The following is a 13,102-nucleotide window of genomic DNA, read 5'->3' as shown; positions in this document are numbered from 1 at the left end:
CATATAAAAAGGTGTGAGCATACACGGGCCTGAAGCCAAGGCTGGCAGGGTAGAAGAAAGGCTGTAATGGATCCTATAGATTTCTACATAATGTGGTACCCAAAACAAGCAAAAATGACATATATTTCCATAACATGATTGGCATTACCCAAAAGAAAATCTAAGTTCCAAACTTAGAGAATGTATGAGAACAGGTACAAACCCTGTTTTGCTCACTGGCTTTTCCAAATTCGAACACAACAAATTCTTTTAAGTCAATGAACACAAAATATATAGGATTAAAGATTCTCTAGGCTCATGTGCCATGGGCCAGAGAGGCTGAGAGGCTCCAATTATTTCATGAATGAGTTGCACTGAGTCCTAGATAATTTCAGTTACAGAGCAGAGTGGATAGAAGATTTCTAACCAGAGAAGTAGTCGAAGATGAGGGAGAAAATAGAATTACATATAAATGAAAGACTTGGTAAAGGAACTTGAAGCAGTTCAATTGCATGCACAACAACCTGGAAGATGACAACCTTGTGACTTTATATGAACCCTATACTGAACATGAGAAGAGCTACTGGGCACCAATAAGGTATGCTGAAAGGCTTAAAGAAGCAGAGAATTGAGCTAACGACTCCCAGATTCTCGGAAGGAGCTGGGCATCGAGAGGCACTAACCTAGAGTACCAGTAACTTAAAGGAATTTAACACCAGGGTTCCTTCATAGCATTAGAATACAGGCCATATTTAATAATAGTTAGCTAGGATCATTCAGCATTTCTGTAGTTACATTTGCCATCATCAGTTTTTAAGGCAACTGGAATAACTCCTCCTCAGATAAATATTTTCTTTAAGACAAACTTAAAAGCACTTTTCTCCCAGCAGGTTGCAAGCTCTAAGTTTAATCCAATGCACATAAACCAAAATGCGCTTTATATTTCATAGCAATAAGAAATCAACACACTTTTCCCCCTAGTTCTATTGGTTTAAAAATAGGTTTGTCAATTATTAGTCTGGACACTTCAGGACTGACAATGGGGTGTTGCCGACAGCTAAAAGTTTTACCCAACCCCCTTCCTTTCTAAATATAAAATTTAACTTCACACCACCATGGCCATTAAAATACATTGTGTTCTAATAGATGACAAAATATTTTGCTGCGATGGCTCAACAGTTATGCCAGAGACAAACAAAGAATTAGAAGTTTAGGAGGCTCTAGGCTCTTCTGGGAGATACAAAAATCAGAGAACAGTTTTTAGGAAAATTTCTGAGCATTCAGAAGGGGAAAATCATTACTTTCTGGTAGTATGAAACCTTCTTATAGTTCTCCTATAACAGGCTCCTCAGTAAGACTGTAACAGGTAGTGGCAACACACACACAAAAAAGGGGAAAAACAGTGCTAAATTTTTCTAAGAATCTCCTGCATTCAATGGCTATGAGAATGAATAATAAATGTCCTAAAGTAATTTCTCTTTACCTGCAATCCATCTTCCCAAGAGATCCACAAATCTGCTCATCATGTATGGTTGTAATGTAAACTGGCAATTTACTGGTACGGTTACTTATGTGGTACATATTTAAGTACTTTAAATGTCTTTTAAATCTAAGACTATGTCCTAGAAAACTTCAGCCTCACCACCCTTTGATAGGAGAGGTAACAGACGTGGTCAATTTTAATGACTTGAAGGACAAAAAGATAATGCTTATCAATAGAGAGACAGGAGCAAGGATTCAATGCCAGCGCTCATCAGGGACAGTGCCTGTAATAAACTGGTAATAATTTGGCCATCAGAAACTCTCAGGTAGAATTGCAGCTCTCTTACCAGCTAGTGATCTGCTCTTAAGTAGATGATGGTCCCAGTGGATGGCCTGTTCTTCAGATGTAAACATGGACATAAGACTGACACACATTTAATGAGCATGGATTCCAGTAGGTTTTTAGTAGGTATTCATAATTTTGGTGATAACTATTTACTATATATTTATATCCACTAAATATCCTTTCCAGCTCTTAGCTGTGTGGCTTTAGGCAAGTTGCTTTATTTCTGTGCTACTGTGAAAAGTAAGTCTACCTACACCATAGAGTTTATTCAAATTATATGAGCTCCTACAGAAAACACAACAGTGGAACAAAGCATCTGGATCATCATGCTTGCTTTTAGCTCTGTGGATAGTGGCAAGGAGGAGGATGCAGTCATGAGAGATGTTGTGCTCAGTGTAAATCACAGGAGCATCAAAGAGTACCCATGTGAAGGTAGAAGAGATACCTGCTCTTGAAGTCATGAAAAGCAGCCTGGATAGAGATGGGTTCTAGTTTTCTCTTTAGGAGAAGCTCACAGGCCACTGGGATCAGTGGGGGGAAAGGACCAGAGTTAAGTGGACCACTGCAGTCATTATTTTAGGCAATAAGCATCTGATAGGCAGAAGCAGTTGGGTTTCTAAAATGAAATAACAGGTTTAAACACTCAATAGCAAGACTAATGTTCTTGGAATGTACAATCCGAGAATCAGAAACTATTAAGAAGTTAAGAAATTCTGGAAGTCAAGGCAAGTTTATTGACAGCCATGCAACAAATCCTCCCTAACAGATTGGCTCATACTCAATTATTCCATTAAGATCTTTCCAAGACTTGAAAGGAATGGATGAAATTTATGAATAAATGACAAAGAAATGGGTTATTGTTATAAGTTAAATTTTCTTTAATACTGAAAAATTGAAACTATGTCTAGTATCAGATTAAATAAATTCACCAGTGTTTATAAAAATAAGTACAAAAATTAAATTTGTGAAGTAGTTACATGAAGTGTTAAATGAATTTGTATTTGACCTTGAGTAGTAGGCTCTTTTAAAGTAAACACACTGCATTATGTGAATACATCTCAATGTTTCACACAAAACAAGGCCTTTCAAATATAATAAAGAGTACAGACAGCTAAAATGTCCATGAATTGGATACAGGAAGAAGTTTATAAGAATCAAGGAATATAAATAAAAAGTTATCCACAATATTAAAACTAAATACTAGCAAATTATAAAAGAGCAATCACAGTAGCTATTGCAAACTAAATTTTTTGTTTACATAGTTTCATGTATTTTCCAAACTTTCTAAACTAGCCTTTGACTACTTTTAAGTGATTTATTAAGTAAGAATTTATTAAATAAGATTTATCAATAACAACTTGAAGCAAACACTACTAAGGGAAAGTGGAATGATGCTCTCATGCATGTTTGTACCTCAAATTCCCCTGTATCTGCTGCTGGGCTCCCCTAGGAGTTTCTGGTTCCATTGAACTGGTTTCTCGGTGACTATATAAAAACAAATGGGATTTTCTCCTCTGGGGTGAAGTGTTTACAGTCTCAATACAAAATAAGACTCTACCCTAAAATTTAGAATTAAAGAATGTTTCAGGAGTTCATAGAGACTTTTGAGATCTACAAATTTCTGATGAGTTGGGTGCACACTTTAAACTACTAGGCAAAAGGTAGAGCTGTGAGCTGCAACCTTCCCACTTTTTAAAGTATGTAAATTAGTCTGCTACTAAACTTTACTTTCTCCATCTGCAAAGTAAAAATAATAAAGGCACACAATACTATAAACACCCATCAAGACAATATGTAAAAGAATTAGCATTAATTAAGAGCTCAGAAAAGTACTTATTTCATAGTAAATATAGACAGTTATTTTGGCAAGAATAAGAAGTTAACACTGTTCATATTTCACTAAAAATATCCCATTATAGTGGGAAGATTATTTTTACAACATTTTAAAATTTATATCTGTTAATTTGTTAAGTCCTGTTTAATTCTTTGGTAATTATTTATCCTGAAGTCTTTACAAACCTCAAAATAGAATTCTGTGACCAGGTAAGGCTAAGGAATGTGGCCAGAAAAGGGTTCCTAGTAATAATTAGGGAATAACACGAGAGACAGAGGGAGTGGGGGTACCCATAGCAGCAAACTGAAGAAATGATAAGGAGCGAGGTACACACCACCTGGTTAAATGAAATATTTTATGTGTAAGTGAAGAAAGTTGACTTTGGGGTGAACAAACAACATAGCCCACATGGAAAGGGATGCTGCAATTTATCTAAACTGAAGCACACTAAAGACAGAGCACAGAAGGTGCTAGAGGCAATTACAACAGGTCAAAGGGCAAAATGGATAAGATTATATTTGCAGCGTTCCTCCTTTGATAAATTAAAGTAATTAAATAATTTCCTTCTCCACTAGTCAAAAGAGGCAAGTCTTATGAGAACCTTGGTCTGATGGTACTGTTAGGAAAGGGCAAACTATAGGTCAAGGAAGAAACACTTGACTGTCAGTGTCCCTCTAGAGTTCCTGACAGAGTGAATAGAAATCAACAGTTTGTGTGCACATGTTTTTACATTTCTGTTATCATTCGACTTCCCCAGGTCAGGAAGGTTGAAAGCTAGAGTTTATTGCTCCTGTTTTGATTTCTGAAGGTTAATGAATTTGGAGAAAGTATATGTAAGATTAGAGTTTACATAATCATGCACACAGATGCACACATACATATATATGCATAGATGCACATGTATACACACATGTGTGAGCACACACACTTAAATACATGTGGGCATTTAATAAATGCAGTCCTTAGTAAGGGGAAAACATGAGGTTCTTCTAAAAAAAAAAACCAGAGAAAAGCACCTGCAATAATGAGGTGATCCTAGAAAGAACACTTTAAATGTTCAGAATGAGTGTAGATTGAACATGCTTTCAACCAGAAACTGATCAATGGCAGATCATGAAGAAAGGAGAATTAGCATTGCAACACAGCTGCACTGCACCAAGGGAGAACCATAGTGAGGAAGCTGATGTTTCTTCAGGCGTGATGTCAAGTTCAGCCACTGTCTGTCTGAAGGAGTTTTTCAAGATGGATGAAAAGTTATTCTTCTCAAATGCCTGCTAACATTAAAGAAACAATACTAAGTTGAATTGTCTTATTACTCCATATCACAACATTTTATTAAAATGTACTTATAAAATGAATTATCAGCAAGAACAAGAATAATAAGAAAATATATTTCAATAGACCAGGGATGTAGCTCTGTAGAGAGAGAGAGCAGAAGAAATGTTTCGAGCAGTGGTTCTCAATCTTGCTAACTCTGCAGCTCTTTAATATAGTTTCTCATGCTGTGATGACTCCAAATCATGAAATTATTTTATTGCTACTTCATAACTGTGATTTTGATACTGTTATGAATCATAGTGTAAATATCTGATATGCAGGATATCTGATATGCAACCCCCAAACGGATCGTGACCCTGAGGTTGAGAACTGCTGATCTAGGCTCAATCCCTAGCACCATTTAAATTGGATATGATGGCACAGATCTAAAATACCAGCACTTCGGAGGTCATCAGGAGGATTACAAATTTAAGATTATCCTTAGTGACATGGGAAATATGAAACTAGAACAGGCTAAAGACACTGTCTCAACCAATAAGAAAATTATTTTTATACTGTACTGTTAAAAAAGCTTACATATAGGAGACAACTTCTTGTTTTACTACTGTTATAAGCCAATTCTTTTATAACATACTGCATTCAGATATAGTTACATGTTAAGTTTTATATGTTAATCAAATTATACATTATATCCCAGGCATTTATTTTATGATGAATCAGGCCTCCAAGGAATATGAAAGTTCATTTATTAAAATTAAAACCTTACACTCATAATCCCATCATTTTTAAATGAGCATTATTTGTAGGGTGAAATAGCTGCCATGAGATGGCAGATACCTGAAATAGAAAATATACAAAGCAAAATCAAATACTTATTCAGTTCTGGTTGGAAATCAGAATCTACTCTTGGATAATCAAGACAGAACCAAATTCATCAACATCACTTGGACCTTAGCTGCATCAAGATGAAGTTCACTCAGTGTCTTGTGTTCAGTGCCCTCTGTGTGCATTTTACTAGTTCTCATTTCGTCCTCTCTAACCACATTAGCTTCTCTAGCTGGCTTATACCTGCCTACAAAGATGATTCTCCCTTGAATCAGCTTGATGTTCCATTCCCAGACAAGGAACTCACAATTACACACATCAAACTAGTTCACTACTACAGATGTATCTGTGTTTTCTAACACAGAATACATGGTAACATATATTTAAATGTTTTTTTTTCTTGGTAAGAATATCATGCTTGTTAAACAGGTGCACTGGAATCATCCAAAACAAGCTCTGGAGGCACCGTTTAAAGAACAGCCACAGAAGCATGCATACAGAGTTCAAACCAGGAGGCTGTTCCTTCCTCTCTAATTGCTACCTGTAAAGCTGAAGGGAGGGCATTGTTCTCTACATACCCATTGGTTCTCATCTTTAAAGAGTTTGATAGTATTTGTGACTTGTCAACCATCTTCCTTGAGGCAGCAGGGTGTGTATGACATGGATATGTGTGTGGTAACATGTGGTCATAAGAGTTTCAATCTGTAAATGTTGGTAATTCCTTGCCTGGAATGTGTTGGTTCTTAGGTCATCTAAAATTTACAGCATTTACGACAAATGCTTCCACTATCACTTCTTTGCATCAGCAAGAGAAGTTTTTACCAATATGAGCGATTGGTGAACTCATTTTTCCTTGAAGAATTTTGTGGTGCTCAAATTCTAGAGACCCAAAAGAAATATGATACATAAAATCAAGGTTTGAGTATCCCTTACCCAGAATGTGTGGCAATGAACAGCTCCAGATGCTAGGCTTTTTCAGGTTTCATAAAATCTGTACATCCAGCTGATCACCTCTAATCCAAAAATCTAACATGTTCTATAATATGAAACCTGTAAACATTTTATTAGCACCATGAAATGTTTGAATTCCAAATCATTTGAGATTTAAGATTTTCTGAAAGTAAATCTTTGCATATACTCTCTCAGGATAAAGATATATAAAGAGACTGACTGAGGGAAGATGAATATGAACTACATAATCTACACAAAAAACAACACTTCGAGGTGGGACTTGTTTTAGATTTTAGATTCGTGACTCCAAAAGAGACCGTATATAAATGCTGGTAATAAAATGATTTTTGTTGTTGTTGTTCTTTAGTTTTCTTTGTGAGATAGGGGTCTCTCTATGTAGCTCTTGCTGGTCTAAAACTCAGTATGTAGACTAGGTTGGTCTCAAACTTTGAGATCTGTTTGCCTCTCCACAATGCTGGAATTAATGGCAGATACCACTACATCCAGTGAAATTGCTTTTGTCTCGAGGGTAACTGTTGAGCTATATAAAATCAATCTTGATATATGCCAGGAATGGAATATTTCAAGACTTCCTCTGCATGCCTTTGGTCCCTAGTATTGTTTAAGACTTGGTACCTTTCTGTAGTAAATATTTGTGTATGCAGCAAAATTAGTTGCAAAATATACTCTAGGGAGTATACACGTATATATGAAAGTATATATGAAAGGGAGGTTATTCAAAAGACATACAGACTTCACCAAAAATTGTGGGTTCCCAGCAAGAATCAAGGAAAACAACATTGAAAGCCCTACTACCGAGAAATCTAGTAAGTATGAATAGTAGAACTTAGTGTTAATTAAGTTCGTTTCTAATAACTCAACATCTTTATATTTCATAATAACATACAAAACATGTAGTGTTTTGTAACAATTCATGGTTTTTGGGCCTTGTGCATAGACAGTGGTAAAATTACTCATCTGTGCATAAGCATATCGGTCCCAAGATCAGAAGCCTATTAGCAAAAGGCAGGATATCTCATCTAATCTCACCAATAATTCCTGATTCTTTTTGAGTACCAGCTTCCTCTCCCTTAGATGGACATGATGAGCTACACAGGACATGGGATTTATTCTTGTTTCTTCACAAATCAGGTTTAGTGCAGAGCCTTCAGACAGCATCTTCTCACTGATGTTCCAGTAAACTCAAATGGCCACCACATTCCATGCCTCCATTCTATCAGACTACGTAGATGTCAATCTTCAGCATCCACCCTCAAAGCAAATTTCACAACTCAAGGAATCCCCAAGAAAGTGTTGACGAAAAACTGAGCTACTTTATATAATGTGACAATACTGAAAACCAACATTAAGTCTTGGATCCAGCCTTATGGATTTTAAGTCAAAACCTACTCACAGAAAAACCCAAATGACCACAGACAAAGCAAGCATGACACCAAAAGGAGGTTTCAAGCACCAAAGATCTGCAATCTTCTATAAAAGCCAAACTTCATTAAAAGGGAGCCTCTTGTTAAATATCCCTGAGGGAAGCCTGTAAAATCTGAGCCCCACTGAATCCTAGAACTTTACACTCTAGTCATAGAGGTAAGATCACCACAGACATCGCCGATCGATACATATAAAACACAGGAATCAAAAACAATATTAGTTGGATAAAAATAGCCCCCATTAATCAATGAAACTACACAAATTAATTTGTGACAAATGTTTTCTCTCTAGAGCTCTGCAGGGAAGATAAAAGCTGCCCAGAGCCACTGGCATTCACACAGCGCCATCCGTGTCCGTGGGCATTAATATTCCTTATCTAAAAACAAAGGAAAGAGAGATCAGGGAGAGCTTGGGAACAGCACTAGAGTAAAAGGGTTTGCTTCTAAATTAGGCAGATTTCCGACACACAAAGGGAGCAAATCTATGAAGAAAGCATGTCTAGATGCAGGAATTATTTCTTTTGTTGAATTGGTACTCAAAGTTTCAAAGAAATTCCAATAGAGACAAAGAAACAATACACACACACACACACACACACACACACACACCCTTAAAATCCCTGCCCCACCGCCATAAAGCAGTCCTCCTGAAAAGCTGCCAGAGTAGATGTATTCTCTGAAAGACACAGGCCGACTGGCTTTGGAAGCCTGCACTTAGTAACAGTGATTTGTGTTCCTGTGATGTGCTCCGAAGATGCACTGGGGACTTCCAAATGAGAACATCAACACACATCCAGAGGGCTTTTAGGAACTCAGATAAGCCCAGACCCAGATAGGGAGTTTCTTACCCATAAAGAAGCCTTTCTCCACAACAAAAGGATGGAGTTAGTTAGAGCCCCCAGGGGCTCACTTCTAAGGCTCAGCAGCACAGGTCACCAGAGTGAGAGAGTTGAACTTGAGGACAACTTTGGAAAGAAACATTTAGGCCAGCTGGAGGGCACTGTCTGTGAAAACGTTTACCTTCCGACCCGTGTATTTTTGGGTATCACCTCTGCATAGGCCTTCTTACAAATGCAAACAATTTTCTGATCTCCTTTAGTTACCCTTTAAAATGAGAACAGTGTCAGGGAGGGGTGCGTGACACAGTTAGGCTAGGAATGCAGTACAGTAGCACACGTATGGCAAACTGCTAGGAAAAGAAATCTATAGCTACAAGATAATAGCGTGCCCTAGAAAGACTTTACTCAACACTTCACCCTATGGATAGGAGTACATGTTATACAGAAAGGTATATTCTAATCACACCATCTCTAGGAAGGGAAAATGAAGCCGAAGAAGAAATTAGGGTGCTGATGTCCGCTGACTGCCAGAAACTTATGGAAAACAAGCATCTGTTATGTGACAGAGTGTTCTCTACCAGACACTGAATTCCAAACTTGCCCAAATAGTTAAACAGTTAGAATCTGTTGATTTGGGAAGAAACTCATGAAATATTGATACCATGCAATCCCTTGGGTTAGCATCTGTTGCTGCAGCTCTTGAGAAGGCAGGCCACAGTTAACACGAAAGAGTGCAAACTGTCAGCTATGCCTAGCCTCATGAATTTATTTTCACAAGGTAAGAATGAGAATATTTTACATTGGATTTTTTTAAGAATGGCATACAATGGGTCTGGGGACATGCACCCATCAGAAAAGTGCAAGCATGGGGGCTTGAGTTTGAATCCCTAACACACATATGAAACACTGGGCATGGTGGTGCATGCTTGTAATCCTAGTGCTGGAGTTGCAGACATGGATCCCAGGAGCTCACGGTTCGAATACCAAATCAGTGAGCTCCTGCTGCAGGAGTGACTGTCTCAAAAAGGTGTCAAGAAATTGAGAACGCCCAGGTTGACCTCTGGTCTCCTCACACAAAGGGCTCAGATTTAATCATCCACAAACATTTACACATACATACCTAACACACACACAGGCACACACGGCATACACACATACATATCACTCACACAGACACACACACACATATTCACACAAGGCATACATATACTCACACAGCACACACACTCACGCACACACTGCATTCTCAGAGACCCACACACAAGGGACACATATACTCACAGCATGAAACTCTGCAGTAACACAGACACACATACAGGCATACATACATACACACACAGCACTTACAGACACACACATAGCACCCACACACACATAGCACTCACAGATATGCACACAGCACTCACAGACACAAAGACACACACACACACACACACACACACACACACACACACAAAATCAGCTTATGTGCTGACCCAGGAGGGTGATGGCTACTTATTGACAGCTCAGTTGGTACCTGACATTGTTTTAAGTACTGTTCCAACCTATCATGCGCTCTGTGAGGTTGGGATTATTGTCCACATTATAAGACACGGACAGAGGGCTGAGATAGTTTAAATAACTTGCCCAAGGTCACGCAAGCTTACAAAATCAATACTTGAGACAGAGCTGTCCAATTTATCAGGTCATATTTCCAGTCCCAGAATTTACCTCTTCCAGAACAAAGACTGTTTTATCCCACTTACAGGCTTAGCTTCACTGTTCACAAAACCAAGCTTGACCTCAAAGTTATGTGACATTTGAGAACAGCCCCCTGTTCTGTTTCTGGTAAGTGGGCCCCTGATGCCCTGATGAACGCTCTCCGGTCTCAGGAAAGCAAATAGCACCAGTTCTCTAGATTGGGGTCTCTGTCTTGCATGCTCTTAATCATAAAGGTGTAGCTTAAACACAAACCTTATATTTGAAGTATTGCCAGAGACTGTGACAAAAGTCTTTTACCCCAATTTGGATTTTACTCCAAAGCCAGAATTAATATAAGCCAGCCATTAAATGTCTTTAATGCTGTTTTCTTAATAACCCCCCATATGCACACAGATGCACACACACACACACACACACACACACGTGCGCACACACACACACATGCACGCACATACACAGACTCGGAAAACACATCACAGAATAAAAGTCACAATTCCCAAGACATACAGTAATTACAGAATTTTACTAAGGAAAAACTCATTTTATGACAGTTGGTCATACCATCAAAATTAATAGTACCCCATTAAGTACTTAAAACCCACCTGAGTTTAAATGATAAATTTCGGAATAATCCTAAGACTATACTACTAAAATATCATAGGACACTCTACAAATGTAATATTAACTGCCCAACAGTGGTGACTCATGCCTTTAATCCCAGCACTTGGGAGGCAGAGGCATGCAGATCTCTATGAGTTTAGGACCAGCCTGGTCTACAGAGCTTCCAACATAGCAAGGACAACACAGAGAAAGCCTGTCTCAAAAAAACAACAACAAAATTAAATCAAATAAACTAACAAATTAACAAACACTGATTTTTACACCTCATGCAAAGAAATAAATGAATATCTAAGAGACCAAAATATTTGAAATGAAGTCCCACAAGCTACATGAAGACAAGAGTTGAAAGAGGGATCAGACTGGCATTTGGTTTTTTGCAGTCCTCATTCTGTTCCTGATACGACCAAGGCTGTCTTATGCACCTCTCAAGCATCTGGCTATCTTGCAGCCAATGGGCCATCTCTCACAAGGTGAATGTGATATTCTAACTGCATAGGAAATGCACCACAGTCATGTGCACTTGACAAAGTGGGGAAGAGAATAGCAGAAACTAGGGAAGGGACTCTGGAAGCCAACTAAATGTCGTCTTTAAGAAGTACTCAGGAAAAGAAACACTACAATATACAAGCAGAGATAGGGACATCAGATTTAGGGTGGACCCAGCATTATTTTTATATGTTTATTTTCTTTAGCATCCTTAGGTTTGACTAATGGTCCCACTCCAAATCATAGTTGAAAAGATGGAGCAAGTAAGAAGCTGGGAGGGAGACTGACTTTAAAGGGAGCCAGGCAAGCGTTTCGTAGATTTATTTGTGAGTGTTGGAGTGATCGACTGACATTATTATACTTACGAGTATGGAATATTTTAGAAATATTATTTAGTCAACCACCCACAGAGGAACACTGACAGACGAAGGAAAAATATCTGTCCACTTGTAAGAGAACTTTGGCAGTCATTATACTTGAGACCAAAATAATTCCATTTTTGTTCTTTTTGGATTATTTTATAGATATTCCATTTACATAGTCAATAATATTGTTTATTTTTTCTTCTCTGTGAGAGAACGCAGGTCACAAGTAACGGAAGGAAGGAAGGAAGGAAGGAAGGAAGGAAGGAAGGAAGGAAGGAAGGAAGGAAGGAAGGAAGGGTCTACTCTGGTTCACAGCTTGTGAAGAGGTAAAAGCCACGGTGATGGGAGAGTGTGTTGGCAAGAGTTATCCAGTTGTGGTGGCAAAAACATGGAGCAGTGTCCCGCACTGTGTGAGTGAGCAGGGGAGCAGAGGTGGATGCTGCTCAGCCCATCTCATTCCAGTTCAATCCAGGACCCCAGCCCACGCCATGGGGCCAAACTCAATCAAGGTGGTCTTCCATCTTCAATCACTGCTTTCAAAAAACATTCAGAGTTCCGTCTCCTCCGTTATCCCAAATCCACACAGGTTGATGTTAAACATCACATTAGCTTGGGCTGGACAAAACCATGATGGTGTTCAGGAAAACAACTGCCATCATAAAATATTTTTAGATTTGCATAATGGGAATGTGATACCTAATACTCAACCTAAAGATACCATGATCTACCCATTAGAGCAACCAAACATGAGAATGAGTTTCCATCTGAAAAGAAAAGAAAAGAAAAGAAAAAAAGACAATACTCTAGGCGTTGGTGGTGCACTCTTTTAATCCCAGCACTGGGGAGACAGAGACAGGTGGATATCTGTGAGTTCTAGATCAACCTGGTCTACAAGAGCTAATTCCAGGACAGTCTCCAAATCTACTGAAAAGCCCTGTCTTGAAAAGCCA

The 13,102-nt window shown here is 38.4% G+C and overlaps 1 protein-coding gene across 8 annotated transcripts in view; it reads right to left on the bottom strand.

The window, feature by feature from the left end:
• The window catches only part of Unc5d (unc-5 netrin receptor D), a 524,519-nt gene that overhangs the window by 320,402 nt on the left and 191,015 nt on the right, over positions 1 to 13,102 (bottom strand). The window lies entirely within an intron of this gene.

This window comes from Myodes glareolus, chromosome 23 (assembly GCF_982192425.1).
Source record: "Myodes glareolus chromosome 23, mMyoGla1.1, whole genome shotgun sequence".
NCBI classification, from domain to species: Eukaryota; Metazoa; Chordata; class Mammalia; order Rodentia; family Cricetidae; genus Myodes; species Myodes glareolus.
Note: the sequence above shows the minus strand (reverse complement) of the source record. Positions and strands in the feature narration are given on the sequence as shown.